Source organism: Dipodomys spectabilis, unplaced genomic scaffold, assembly GCF_019054845.1.
Source record: "Dipodomys spectabilis isolate Male_0828 unplaced genomic scaffold, ASM1905484v1 ptg000513l, whole genome shotgun sequence".
Classification (NCBI taxonomy): domain Eukaryota; kingdom Metazoa; phylum Chordata; class Mammalia; order Rodentia; family Heteromyidae; genus Dipodomys; species Dipodomys spectabilis.
In genome coordinates, this window is record NW_024871190.1 from 1035003 (window position 1) to 1051411 (window position 16409).

General features: G+C 34.5%; 1 pseudogene; it reads right to left on the reverse strand.

The window, feature by feature from the left end:
• Window positions 1-5058: 5058 nt before the first annotated feature.
• LOC122099429 lies at window positions 5059-5155 on the reverse strand (annotated as a pseudogene).
• Between the last annotated feature and the right edge of the window lie 11254 nt (window positions 5156-16409).

Sequence of the window (16409 nt, forward strand, 5' to 3'; positions counted from 1 at the left end):
CCGCTATAGATTGAGAAGGAAGTCCACTAAACTTTCTGTCCTCAAGCCTCCTAAGTAGTTAAGAGTTCAGATGGGAGCACCTGGTACCAAGCAGTAAGAGTATTTCTTAAAGCAAGTAGACATATATATGACTTACGCATGTGAACACCTCAGGACAAGAATAAAAGAGCAGTGAAGTATAGAGGACAGGCCCAATTTTAACTAGCTTCTTGGAGGCTGAATAAGCTTAGCTAGCTACTCTGGAGGCTGAGATATGAAGACCATTATTCAAAGCCAGTCCAATCATGAAAATAAATGCGATTATCTCCAGAAAAACAGAAGTGGAACAATGTTTCAAGTGGTAAACAAATATCCTAGGTCACAGAAGCATAGAGATGAATGAATGAATGAGCACTTGCACATGCGCGTGCGTGTATACATGTGCATGTGTACACACACACACACACACACACAAACATAAGTATTGCAATGCGAAGTTCTTTTTTTACCTTGCAGTAATCTATTTCCCTGTATTAGTTTACAAATTAACAAAACCAGCTAAGCACCTACTTACCTACAATTCATCATGTTTCTCTAAAGTCAACTCTCTTTTTGGAAACATGATTTATTTGACCCAAATGTAAACTATTCAGGAGTTTGATTCTTCTCCCTCAATTCTGTAGAATTAGATGATTTTTTAGCTTCATCCTAGCAATGTAATTTGAGAAATCCTACATCAAGCAACGTATTTCTTTCACTAGAATTGAAGCCTCTTTCAAACAATTAATAATAGGTTTTTTTTCTCTTTGCTTGCATCTGTAGTTTTATTATCTTCATATATTTTATCATCTGTCTGTGTATGACAAAGACTGCTGTGAAAATAAAAAGACCCTTCGCAGCATTTATCATTTATATACCATCCATAGATAGGAAGTTGTTTAAATATTACTGAAATTTCTTTTGAATAAGTCATGTTCACCTTGATTATCGTGAAAAAGAAGAATTGGTTTCTCAGCATTTTAGGTAAGAACTTGATTGAAAGAAACAAAAGGAAAAGTGAGGAACAACCCAACACATGCATTCAAATGAAACAAAACAACCCAAGAAATCAAATTAATTCAGTACTCAAGAACCTGCAGGAAATGCAAAGACTTAAAAACACATCAGCTATGACAAGTTTATGAAAATCCTCACTACATTTGAGTCAACTCTTTTGAGGATAGAGGTTAAAGCCCAGACTGGAAAGAAAGATCTTTACACAATGCCATGCACCTGTTACTCTAAATTCCAGGAAGGATAACATAAAGTGGACTGAGCCCAAGGTCATACACAAGTATCTGAAAAATAATCAGAATAATTTAGGGCTGGGGACAAGACAAAGTGGTAAGAACACTGATTTAGGGGACACAAGACACTCAATTCAAACTCTAATATTTGGGTATTAAAGTAAAAAGCAATGATATTGAATAATTGGAATAATTGTAAGATTTGAGTGGAAAAATGCATGAGAAAGATAGAATGAACCCATGTTGCAATGCTTTCAACTTAAGTGAAAATGTTTCATGGTACTTCAGACAAAACAGTTACCCTGCAAATGCCATGGTTGTGCATTTGGGTGATAGAAATACTTTACTTACACAGGTGTAAATTAAATAGCTTTTATTTGGGTAGATTGTACTTCTTGAACTAAGAGCCTGGATGATGTCCCTGAGATTTTTCTCTCAAGGATACCACTCTACCACTTTGAGCCACAGTTCCAATTCTGATTTTCTGTTGGTTGTTTGGTGATAAGAGGCTCCTGGACTTTCTTGCCCAGGATGGCTTCAAACCATGATCGTCAGATCTCAGCTTCCCGAGTAACCAGGACGACAGGCATGAGCCGTCGATAGTATTAATAATTTAGTAAATTGTACAGTTAATGAAGTTATACATTATCATTATAACTTGTGTAATATATGTGTGTATGTATATATCAATGCATACGGATAGAAATATTTTAACATATTTTTGTATCTACAGTAGATTTATGAAATCATCCAGTATAAAATAAAATGGAAATAAAAGTTAATAAGGAGCAAAACAAAGGAAATTATCACATGTTTCTTGTTACTAAATGCAATATGAATTGCGAGAATCAGTTTTGGAAAACCATCTGTACATTAACAAAATGGATAAGAGCTATTAATTCCAATCCATCTGTTTGCCCATGGTGTGCAACCTCACACATGAGTGTCAAAATCAAACCACACTTTTTGCCTTTGTTTTTAACTCACCTGTTATAATTTAAGGATTTGATGAAGTAATCCAATAAAGTTTAAAATAATATTATTTGAGGCTATGAATTATAGCTGAAAATGATTTTAAATATGATCATAGCTAATTAAATTGCATATTTCTTACTTTTACTCTGTCATGTCCCTCATTCCCACATTAGGAAAGTTTATAGAAGGTTCTCACTAAATTATATGAAAAAAATATATTGAAAGCATATAGGCACAGTGTGGTTTTAGCTTATTGAGACCTGTAGGTGGAAATGTGCTTTTGACGACTTGCAATACATTCTGATGAAGATGAAAGGAGGGATGTTCTTATTCTGAAAAACTGGCTAGAGGATTGCTCCCACAAAGGTAGTGATGAATTCTTCCAAGAGGTTACAGTAAAATCACTTTCACAACCATGTTCACTGCTGCACTATTCACCGTAGCCAAATTACGGAAAAAGCCCACATACCCTTTGGCGGAGTGATGGTTGGAGAAAGTATGGCACATATACACAATTGGATTGCACCTATCCATTTTGAAGACTGTTAAATTATTTGCAAGGAAATGGAGAGATATAAAAATATATTAAGTGAACTAAGTCAGAGCCAGACACACAAAGGACCCATGTTCTGTCTCATATTTGGAAGCTAGAAATTTATACAAGTTTACACAAAAATATTAACCAAAGCATGCTATTTGCAGAGGAGTATTTCAAAGGTGTAATTTCTTATGAAATTGAACTTTAATCCAACAAAATGAATACCAGCAAAATATCACTTGGAAGATGTGAGTGGAAGTCAAATGAAGGAATAAAAAGAGTTATGGAGGAAGAGAGTGAAGGTATAATATTCAATGCAGATAGTATGAAACTAGAAAAATTAAAGTGGGGTGAGGTTTGGAAGGCTGTGGAAAAGTTATATAAAGGTCCATTATACTTAAAAAACCTGATTTATTGAATGGAAATTCCATGGTATAAGTATTTAAGATAATAAAATATAATTAAAAACAATGGAAATATCTGACATTAAATTCTATTTCCATCTCTTTAAAAAAATAAAATTATTTGCTCTATACTTTGATCAGAGGGATGGATTTTGTGGTGAGCTTGATCATTGCACATCTGTCTCTCTCTTCCTCTCTCCCTTTCATGGTTCTCATAGGTAATATGATTGCTCCATAATTATCCTAATTTATTTTGCTTTTATATTTTTGGTTGCATCATTTCACTTTCTGCTCTGCCATTTCCCAATTCATTTACATTGAAGGCATTATTTCCTATTTTCTCATTCCTAGAATAAGCTGCACATGAATACACCACTGGTCCTCATTTTCAGTCTGTACCTTTGAATACGGAGGAAAATCTTCCTCTGCTCTCTACCAATTCCCTACTCTCCAGTTAGAATAATTTAGAATAGTAAAAATGAAAAAAGAGAAAATAAATAATAGTGAAAAAACAGATGAAGAAAATTCACTGGATATTTCTGACCAGTTCATCCAATGTGAACTATTGGGGAAATACATGGACAGCTCATTCTCACTGGCACTCAAATTCTCTGGTTAGGCAATTCTGATGAAGTTGAGGAACAAGATGAAAAAGTGAGAAATGGTAACAATTGCAAGAAAAAAATGGAATAGGATCCAGGTAAATTTCGTTTTGGTCTGATGAAAATAATCGCCTTACTACAGTGCAGAGACTACTTTCCAAAAGGCCACTCATGTGAATACTAGGGATGACAATGAGTATACCCCTCTACATCGAGAAGCCTACAGTGGAAACTTAGACATTGTCCATGAGTTGGTGGCTCAAGGCAGATATTCATGTAATAACTGTGAATGGCTGGACACCCATGCACAGTACTTATACATGGAATAATACCAGAGTGGCTTCTTTATTTCATCATGATGCAGATACCAATGGCCAAACTAAAGGCCTCTTGACCCCCTTGCATCTTGCTGCTGGGAATAGATATAGCAAAGATACGCTGGATCTCTTTATGGTGAATCATTATATCAAACCAGGACTGAAGCACAACTTGGAAGAAACTGCATTTGATATTGCCAAAAGGATAAATATGTATCACTACCTCTTTGAAGTTTTGGAAAGCTGTACAAATTGTTCTCCTCAGTCCTAATGGTTTGGTTAAGTTTCTTAAATTTCAAAATTTCCAGTCCATCCTATGTGTCCATACAAAATATTTTCACAATACAAAGCAACAGCAATATCTTACTTTAAAAATTCTTGGATTCCATGATATTCTTCCAAATGAATTGCTTGACTTTGATGTCAAAATATACTTGAGTTGTTTGTATACATCTATAATGATTTCTGTAGAGTTTGTGATTTTTTAATAAGAAATAATTTTAACTGATCTGTTGAAATGAGTAGTGCAGAAACTAAAGATATTTCTGGTGCTTGTCTTAAAAAAGTATATTTTAAAATATTTAGTATTCTGTTTGTATAATGACCATAATCTATTTCATTCTCTCCTAGATATAATACTTTGAATTCGAAATTGTTTTATAATATATAGATTCATTAATAAATGTGTCCTTTCAGATTGCATTCGATATAGAAACAGTTTAAGATTCCTTTAATTCCTAGGTCCTTATATAATTTTATTTCTTTGGGATAAAATGACAATGTTATGTTATTTCAAAAGTTTTATAAAAGTTATGCTATGTAAAGGCCTTTTTAAAAAGGTGAAGATTGAATGATGTCAAACTAACTTTTGTTTCTATGAATTACATGTATTATTACACTTGTATATTTGTAATCAACATTTTAATAACTGCTTTTCATTCTTGCATCTGAAGAATGAAAAATATTCAATACTTCCCAAATTTTCATATCATCCTTGTGCAAGAGCCATGTAAATCTTTGTATTGTAATTCAGGTAGACGTGATGCTGAACCAAGTAGTATCCTGTAAATTTAAGTAATTAATGATGCAATTTTAAGACAGGCGTATATCCTTGGTTGCCTATTTGTAACAAGGAAACCTTATTGTTGCCAAAATTGCCATTTATCTTATTTCTGTAAAATTCTGTTTATGGTGGAAAAAAACTTATATTGCTTGTTTGATTGCTCACATTTGCAATTTTTTTCTGTGACTATTTTAATTCTTTTTCATTTGAAATTTGATAATACTTTGGTAATACTTTATAGCTAGGTTCAAAGGTGATGACTTTTCAAGTACTTATTAATTAACTGATTTAGCTTTGTGGAGCTAATGGATTCAAAGTAAGCCTTGCTTAATAGCTACTTCTAAACTTCTCCAGCTTAAAATTTCCCAAATGAAGTCTTACTGGCACAAATGTGTCCTTGACCCTTTACCCTTGCTCCATGTAGGAACAGACCAACCAGAATATCTTACCCTGTCAGCATAGAATGACTTATTGGAGCAAAACTAATCTTAGTTACAAGGGATCATAGAGAGACGAACAGTTCAGACAGAACTGTTCAGACAGAAGGTTTTTTTTCAAAATATAATTGTTTATTACACCTTTTCATTTCAAAAGTAGCTAAAGCCAAGAACGGGAAAAAATGTTCATATGTATGATTACCTAATGTCTTGGCATGTCTACCATCCAATCAGGCAGGAACTTACACCATTGATTTTCTATCACCAAATATATTCCATAGCTCCAGGAGAAGTACATATGTTTCTCCTCGTTATTAGGCCTTAAATTGGTAATGTTTTAATCACAGTGTTTCCTCTTGCCTCTAGGCTGTATATCTCTGAATGGTAAAGCTTTAGCTCTAATTCTACCAAACACTGAGGTAATGGAATAATACTTTAAAACAGTTGCCTTTGATACACTTACCACAACAGAACAATGCAAAACATTTTCTTACATTATATATAATTATATGTTTTATATTTATATGTGCTGATTTTATATGTCACACAGTGAATCTTATTAGAATTAATTGATAATTTGACAAATCAATTTATATTTATTCCAATAAATAGATTGGAATATAAATAATCAGGATTAGAATATATAATAGAATACAAAAAGTATCAATGAAATGTTTTCAGTATAAACTTGTGATACCTTCTAAGTGTTCTTGGTCTTCTGAATTCACATGGTAAAAAAACAATGTTGTTTTCCTCTAATCTATAAGGGATTTTACTCTGCTGCTCTGTTTATTGTTTTAACTTGCTGGTCCCAAACTGTTTTTTTTTTCCATATTTCTGAAGTATTCCTACTGATTATACTCAAATTTTGCTGATATGATGTATAAAAGGTATTATTCTTCCACAGGATCCATGGGTCCTAGGATCCCAGGTCCCAGTTATCTGCATCATCAGATAACTAGGGCTAGAGTTCTTACCTAGGCCCATGCAACATGCCAACAGAAAGTAATTGAAGACTCATCTCAAATTCTCATTTCCTATATTTCAGGGCCCCAATTCCTTGAAATGGAGGAATTAGCAGTAAGTAATTGGGAAATGAAAGGCAACTTAAAATGCAAGATGAAATCACAAAATGTGAAAGTACAGTAGTACAAACTTTCAATTTTCAGATGACCATCCCATATGATTGAACAGGACCACAAATGTCACGAGATTATGTGTAATACCCCTCTCCTAATGATTAATGATTTCAGACCAGCATCAGCAGGCCAAAAAAGAGTTCCTGGAACAATAGATCCATAATTGGTCTACAAATGCTAGGAATACTTGACATAGAGGTCAAATATAATTCAGAAAAACATTAATTGAGAAGATCCTTAGTGCTTCAAAACACTGGTATTCCGTAAAACTTGGTTCTGTAGTATAGAAATTTTGTCATTGTCAAACAAATGATTACCTACATTTCATCTCCTGAAAATATGTTCCTTTTCAAATAAACTTTTTAAAATCACATTTGCCAAATAACACTTTACAAGTAGATGATATTTAGTGACGTTAGTAGTTTTTCAAGTGTAGGGAGCAAGTTAAAATAGAGTTGATTTATTTACTCAGCACTAATGCCAAACAGGTTCAACCATTCATTAAAGTGTAGAAATATTACCCCCCCCCCAAACCATTTGTGTTTTTCATTAGGTGACTTCAAAAATTTGTTAAATAGATCAGCCTCCATATTTCAATGCAAAACATTAGCTAATAAAGTAAATTTCATGACATAATAAGTACATTTTAAAAGTCACAAATAGTTGCCTTATCATATGGTGTTTTATGTTTTCCCTATCTGTCTAACATAGTAAGAAATATGACTTTAAGTCTTTAATATGGGTACTCATCAGAGATTTGACAAACATAAAATCTGTCTTCTATTTCTATCATATTCCTCTACAGTAGTAAATTTTAGTTTTCTTCTTTTCCAAAACGTATAGGTAGTAGAAAATATTATCCCATATAAAATAAAATAATCACAAACCACTGCAAAAAGCCACTTATAAAACTGGTAGTTAGGAATACATTCTAAGACTTTTAAGGGGCTTGTAGTGAGCATGGACAGCTCATAGCTGGCAAGCTAGTCAGACATGGCTGTGGGTCACGTCTCTATGAGCAGGAAGTGTGCTTCAACTACTTCTCTAGATGACACAACCAGATCTAACTGGCTCTACCCACACTACATCTTCATGTTTTTCCTTTCAAAACTCTTTTATTTGGATGTGGAATTTATTTTCATGTCTTCATTCAATCTGTTCTGCATTGTAGTGAGCTAAATAGGCTCTGTAAAATCACTCCCTCCATTCATGAAACCAATATGCTTAGCTAGGGCTTCTAAGAACGCGTTTTCTTGCCTTTTCTATTTGCTCAATTCTTTTCTGATCCCAAAACTTTTTGGCTTATGTAATAAGAGAAGTCTTCACTATCTCATGTTAATGAGGATATTATATTTTGTGCGCTACTAAGAAATGTGAAATCATTGGTTTAAAGTATCGAATCATATTTTTTTTCTGTGGTTCAGTGTTTCACGTGCAAAGACATTGTGTAAAGTATTACAAACAGAAAAGTGTAAACCCAATACCTTCTTTCATTGTTGAGGGCATTTTCTCCCTAAATATTTGGAACCAAATTATAGTTTTCAGAGAATTACTGTTTGGTAATTAAAGTCAATTCACAAATTTTGATGTCATTTTTTTAAGAACTTTGAATTTAAATTCCACTACAATCTTGTTTCACACAGTAAGAAGATATTTCCTGGGTAAGGACAATTCTCAAGGAAACCTACAGGATTTATAGCAAGGTTTCTGAGGTTTGATTGTTTAGTGTGAAAATGAGCCATCATCACCCACATTGCTCCCTCTCAGCTAAGTCTCCATGGATTACTTTGCATGAAATCCTATTTTCCCAGGCAATTTTAAATTTTCATAATAGGCTAAGTTGTTAAAAGTTTTAACAAATAAAATTTACCTGTTATAATTTTAAAACTCTTTTGAAATTCCTTTATTAAAACCACGAATTCACCAATCCTAACCCCACTTTTACCATCAAAAACAGTTAACATGTTGTTTTCATGATATTGTTTCCATAAAACTATTATTTTCCAGTGGTTTTGTTATGCGTATATATAACCATATAAGCTGATTCTGAGCAAAATGAACTCCAAGATATGGAAACAGAGAGTATTATTTACGGCTATTGTTTTTAATGTACTATGTGATTTCTATTTTCTTTGGGGTTTTTTCCCCTATGCTTTATTCCCTGCTGTATTTGATTATGGTAGCCTGTGTATTGTGTATATATTTACCTTTATTAGAGAAGGGACGAGGAACGCAAAACGGTGAGACAAAGGACAAAGGCAAACCAATGCAATAGCAATACTCACAAGACAATATGTTGTAAATGTACATTACAACTTGTGAGGGGTATTGGGGTGAAGGAAAACTGAAGAAAATCAGGGAGGAGGTAACAAGTTTGAAAAGTTATGTATTCACTACCTTAAAAATGCTGTAATCCCACTGTACATCACTTTGACAATAAAATTAAATTTAAAAAATAAGCTGCATGAAATAAAATTACACTGTATTGGTATAATAAATATTATTCTTTATGTAGTAACTATTTAAAAATCAATACTGGTTGGCGTCTAATTTGAATTAATTACCCCTTTTTAATCAGAGGACTATCAACTTGAATGCTATCTGACTAGAAAATATTTTCACAATATACTTACCAATATTTTGAAAAAATAATAAATATATTACTTTCTCATACTAAAAGCAAAAACAGTTTAATTCTATGGAAACCTATAACTTTTAAAAGTAAATAAGTTGTTAAGAAGACAGAATATATGTGTTCTTCAACATTACAATGACTAATAATTACTCATTTTCAAATTAGGAAGATTCCATACGTGAGAGATTCAAAACAATACCGGCTTGCATGTTATGTAATTCTGCAATAGATGCATTTTCCAATGGGGTGTTACAGATTGAGAGTCAACAGAAGAATAACCACATTCTGGTTGAGGATAAAACTATGTAGCATCGGTAATAATTCTTCAAGTGTAAGCAATTGTTTTTAACAAAAAGCTATTATTTTTATGACCACCAATCCCAATATTGATGATATAGAGTCATCCTAGCCCAACAGTTTAGAACTTTTAGGGTGCACCTCAAACTTCCCTTAATTCACATCATGAATAGTTTATCTCCATTGTGAAAAAATACAACTCCACTAATGTGATGCCATACATGATTTGGAAAGAACACCACAATAAACTGGGGTGTATCATTCCCTCCCCCACTGCTATTCTTGAGATCCGAACACTTGCAAATATTATTTATATTTATACTTTTTTAACTATCATAAAAATTCTGGATGCTAAGATCAGAAGATTACAGTTCAAAGCCCAACCAGGCAGGAAGATTCCCTAGATTCTTATCTCCAATAAAATTATCAGCAAAAGCTAGACACAAGTAGCATTGAGGTTGAAGTGGTAGAGCACGAGCCTTGAGCACAAACAGGATCAGAGACAGTGTCCAGGCCCAGAGTTAAAGCCCTAGGACATAGCAATAAAACAAAAACAAAATAAAACAAACCCCAAACCTAACATTTTTCTCAGTGTATACAGTGGCAAATAATTAAGGAAATTGCTTCCTGTGTTACATACAGGTAGAAGAAAGAAGATGTCACACGATTATTCTTCATACCATGTTATACCAAAGACTCCAAAAATTGCTCTTATTCTAAATTTATAAATTAATATCATCAATTTGTTGGAAACTCTGTCTACAGCATTCATATTATGATTTTATACATGAATTATTGGAATTATCTATTAACTAAGTTCTAATTATAACTCTCTTGAAAGAATATTCTAGGCAAATAGAATGCAAAATCATTTGTGAATTTGTCAATTAAACCCTCTACTTAAAAAGAATTTTTAGTATCCTATAGAATATGAAATTAAAAACAAAATCAAAATATTTATTTTAAATCTAAATTCTAATTTAGCAAGATCTTCAAAATCCTACATTAGACGAACTTTGCTATTTTTCCAGGCTTAAGTTTTGTAATCCTTCATCATTTTTTTGGATACAATAGAATGATGATTACTTACTTTTTCAAATTTTGGATGGGAGTCATGAATTATTTTGCATCTAGGAATGTTCTGTAATGAAGAGAGAATTTAAAACCCAAGTGAGGATTAAGTATGAGTTGCATTTCAACTGAAAATTTGACTTCTCAAAACACAATGACAAAATTAGCCCAAACTTCCAACTATGTATTCTTGTTTCTTTTGTTTTGTTAAGACAAAATTATACTACCTAGTCCAGCAAAGGTATCACTCTGTAATTCCACTCTTTAATCTCCTTTCTTAATCTCAGTGCTAGAATTCTAGAATTGTATCATATTGCCCTGCCATAGTTTCTTGGTTTATTTAATCTAGATACAGACTACCAATTCTGAATTTCTCCAGGGATACTTTACACCATAGTGACTGTTCAGACTGTTTATGTACCTTTTTCAAAGATGTTCTAACATTTGACACAGGATATGAATATTTTAAGATGCCCCTGTGGGGTCTCTGATTCATTTCTTCATGGATGCGATCCCTTTAATAATGATTAATTGACTCTTACTATCTCTGGTCCCCACATATGTAATATTGTCAAACATTTTTTTTTTTACATTTTTTTTACATTTTTTTAAATTTTATTTTTTATTTTATTTTTTGTGAACATACTGTACAGAGGAGTTACAATTACATGGGCAGGATAATGCGTACATTTCTTATCAAGCATTGCAGCCTCCTCCTTTGTTTACTATTCACATCCCTATCAAACTTTTTGAAGGAAGTTCACTTGAGGACTTTCTAATATTAAAAATTATCACTTGATTCTAGTCTTATTCAGGATATGAACTCTGTTGTTTTCTAACTTTTCTACACATTCTGAGTTGTTTCATTTATGTATTGTGTGCACATATAAGTGCATCTGTGTGCATGTGTATGTTTGTATATGTATGCAAAAGCCTCAAGCTCTTATTCAGCAATCTTGCTCATAACTGGTATTCCATCACCTGAGCCATTCTTCCAATACAGCTTTTGGATGCTTTATTATATGTACTGTTGCAAAGACTGTTCTGCCCAAACTGGATGCAAACAGAACTTCCCAGACTCCTTTACATTCTTAGGTTTTATTTCTCCAGGAGTATCAACTTTTAAACTACAAACATTTTTGTGAGGGTAATGTCTAAGCTGTAGCCCAGATTTTTAACTCAAGAATTCTTTTTTTTTGTTGTTTTGGTGGAGTGTCCGATCATGGGGCCTGAACTCTGGGCCTGGGCGCTGTCCCTCAGCACTCACCTCAAGGCTAGCACTCTACCACTTGAGTCACAAAGTCACTTTTGGCTTTTTTTTTTGGTTTTGTGGTGTTGAGGAATCGAACCCAGGGCCTCATGCATGCATGGAAAGCGCTCTACCACTGATCCACCTTCCCTGCCCCTAACTCAAGAATTCTTATAAAGGTAGATGAACACACACAGTACATATAATGAGTGTTCACTGTTAGGAATGTGATCATAAGCTGGGTCATGGTGAGATATGAGGATTGGGGTTCAAAGCCAACCCAGGTATGAAAGTCCCAGAGACTCTTTTCTCCAATTAACTAAAATAAAACTGGAAATGGCACTGTGGATCAAGTGGTAGAGCATTAGCCTTGAGCTGAATAGCAGAGAGACAGCTCGCAGGCCCAGAGTTCAAGTGCCAAGACCACGGCCAACAAAAGCATATACATATATAAGTGAAGAAAAAAAAGAAATGTGATCTTAGCCACCAGTTCATTGCTAGTATAATCCCTGCTGTCACAAGATGGACAATTTTTTTCCAATGAAATCCATGCTCTTATATCTGACTTGCTTTGGAAACAGGATTATACTTCCATTCTACTTTCTACAAAGTTGCATGATTATCAAGCATGATTTAGAATGAGAGTGGCCACATACTTCATGTTCTATCTAGCAGTCTTGATTTCTGTATATCACTAACATAAATCTACATACTGGACTTGGATTTAGTGTTTCAATGTTGTCTTATTTGTAGTCTTCTATATTGTATTGAACCCTTATACTTAAACACAGAACTTCTCTTTCTCCTATTATTGCTATTGTTTCCCTTACTGTCAGCACATGTACATTTGGGAAATTATGAACAGCACGTACACTCACAAAAAGAATGTTCTGAGAATCTTTTTCCCATTTAAAATTTGCCATTTCAGAGAACTTACAAAGTTTCAACTCAATGTACTCATGCATAATGTATTTATAAGCAATATAAATTTCATATTTTCTCTTTACTGAGTTGTCTCTGAAACACGTGTTACCCCAGTCCAAAGGTGTCCTAGTGTTATTTCAGTGAAGCCACAAAACATTCATTATACCTCAAGCAGCACCATCGATTGTTACTGGAAGTAATTTTTACTGGATGTGGAAACTGACCCCAGGAGAGGAATGGAACATAAAGGAATAACAAAGTTCAAGTTACCTTGTGCTTTCCTTTTTACTGTACAAGAAATGTATCCCAAGGCTTGAAGGAAACTCTGTCCTTGGCTTTTTCGAGTGTGTTCTTTACTCATATAAAATTTTCTGTAAACTTCTAGTTGAGAGTATTAAAAAAGGAAATAATGTATCATTTGAAGGCGAGCATAGAACAAAAGGAAATAACGTTGTTTTAAAAAGAGTTCTGCAAAGGAACGAATACATGGAGGTTTTAAAGTGTCATATGGATGGATATTTCACCCCTGAGATGATTCTCTTGATGCAGGAGTCAGTTATCAATTCCTTTGGTCTGGTCCTGAGTTCTCCAAAATAATAAGAATTCCAAAAAAGCATGATCCAGTGAGTATGATCAACAAAAGGAGCCTCTTCTCTGACCAGTACTCCTTTAAGATATTTCCCAAAGAAATATCTGGGAATTTTGTTTGCTTGTTTGTTTAGTTTGTGCTGGTTCTGGGGCTTTAATCCAGAGGCTGGATCCTGTCCCTGAACAGTTGTATTTCCTTCCCACCTGCCTCCAAAGCTAGTACTCTACTGCTTGAGCCAAAACTCCACTTATGGTTTTTTGGTGTTCAATTCGCGATAAGAGTTTGACAGACTCTCCTGCCTAGTTTGGCTTTGAATTAAGATAATACGAAAGCTAAGTGACATCAACTGTATAGATTTCTCTTTTGAGAAAAGAAATATTAGACGAAGTTTATTGTAAAGCTAATATGTGACAATTTTTAAAGAAAGAGAATATGTCTAGCAAAGAAGCCATAACTTAAATAACTCAGCAAAAGTAGGTGCAATGAAATGAATCATTTTGAAATTATTATTTTTTGCTTGGGAAGATTATTGATCTTGCCCTTCCTTTTGGGGAAACTTAAGGTAATATTTGCACTTTTTGTTGGTTGTGGGGCTTGAACTCTGATCCTGGGTGCACTCCCTCAGCTCTTCAGCTCAAGTTGAGCACTCTATCACTTAAGCTACAGCACCACTTCCGGGTTTCTGGTGGTTAATTGAAGATAATGGTCTCATGGACATTCCTTACCAGGCTGGCTTTGAACCACAATACTTTGGTCTCAACCTCCTGAGTAGCTAGGATTACAGGCATGAACCACCAGCACCCAGCTCATATTTGCGCTTATGTGTACTGAATGACACTATGTAGACAAATAATGGAAATTTGAATCAAATGATGACATTGCAGCTTTTCAGAAAATTTGAGGTAGCAATAAATATTTCCTCCTTTCCATGTTGTTTCATTAATGACTCATGAGCTATGGGACCCTTACATTAACATCCTCTGCCATCTTTGTAGGTGTATTTAGTATCAGGAAATGTTCATAGAGTAATATAGAAAGACTGAGATATTTAGAAAGCAAAAAAGATGAGGTATGAAAGAACAGCACAGAAGGAGATATGATTATTACACAGAAATTAAGAAGTAGCCTAAGAGATTTAGAATGCTAAAGGCAATGAGTAATAAGACTAGTTGTTCAATAACCTAACATGGTTCTCTAAAACAATTTCTGGTATACCTTAATTACTGTCATTTATTCACTAACTCTGGAATTATTCCTTCTCTTCTGTCACAACTGTTAATTTGTCTCAGCCGTTTTGGTGCCATGAATGACAAAAAATATTTCCAAATCTCACTTAGACTACCCTTCTCATTGTGATTAGCAGTGACGATTCAAAAACCTGGAATGTTTGAATTTCCAGAATTAATCTTCACCTGACATCTAAGCACATTCATTAATTTCTGTAACCTAATGAACAAAACTTTTTTTTTCAACAAATATCCTAATATAAGTAAAGTACATGAATTAGGGACTATAGTCAGGTGTCAGTATGGAGGAGCAATTATATATTCCAAGTATTGGTTCCTTATTTTGTATTTACTAACTAAATTTTTTGTTTTGTTTTGTTTTATTTTATTTATTTATTTTATTATTATTATTATTTTTTTTGCTTGTCAAGGGGCTTAAACTCAGGGCTAGGGAATAATTCCTGATTTTTTTTTGTTCAAGTCTATCACTCTGTCACTTGAGGCACAGCACCACTTCCAGTTTTTTTCTGTTTATGTGGTACTGAGGAATTGAACTCAGGGTTTCATGCATACTAGGCAATCACCGTATCATGAAGCCACATTCCCAGAGCCCTAAATGACTTTCTTAAGTTGACATTACATTTTCATTCTATAACTATGTACCATAATATTGGCCAGGTGCTAGAAAATGATGTAGAAAAGAATACAATAAAATAAATCCAGTAAGGCAAGATGGACAATATATAACCCTCACAGTCTAGCAAGGGCACAGATGGCTTACCTCATGGAGATGTATCAACTCTCTGAGTGAGACACCTCCTGACCCACAGCCCACCTCCAGAATGAGTAGGCAATCTTGGGTTCCAGCCACCTGGGACCTTGGGCCACCTCCTATAGCACCCATTCAATCAGTTCCTGAGAGAGAGAGAGAGAGAGAGAGAGAGACAGAGAGAGAGAGGGAGAAAGAGAGAGAGAGAGAGAGAGAGGCAGAGACAGAGACAGAGACAGAGACAGAGAGAAAACCAGAATTACAGTTAAATCCGGTGCCAGTGTCTTAGAACTCTAATCCTAACTAAACAGGAGGCTGAGATATGAGGATCATGGTTCATAGACAACACAGGCAAGAACGTTTGTGAGAATCTTATCTCCACAGAACCACCAGAAAACTGGAAGGGGCACTGTGGGCTCAAGTGATAGAGCACTAGCCTTGAGCTGAGGAGCTCTGGAATAGTGCCCAATCCTAGAGTTCAAGACACACGACTGAAAAGAAGTGGACTTCCTACCACAAGAAGTGGACTGAATAGCACCCATTGTCCTAGTGAGCATGGTAGAGAATTCAGGCCGAGCATCCTGTGAACTTGAGATCATAAATAGGTCACCTGGCTTCTCTGTGCCTCGGTTTCCCCAGCTGCAAAACTGAACAAAGTGAATGATCCCCTTCCTCATGGGTATAGGGTAATAATGAAAGAGAGCCATGTTTCGGTTTATAATCCCACACCTGTTGCATGATTAATAACAGGCTCTACCTGAGCCCTTTCTGGTATCTTCCTGTCATATGCTCACAGAATTGCCAAAACATTATCTGAAAGTTGATCCCTCTCTGCCTAGCCATTCTCCAGAGATCTCTCTGTATAAATCCCTTGTTTCCTCACAACTGTCCAGTGAGGAGACTGAGGTC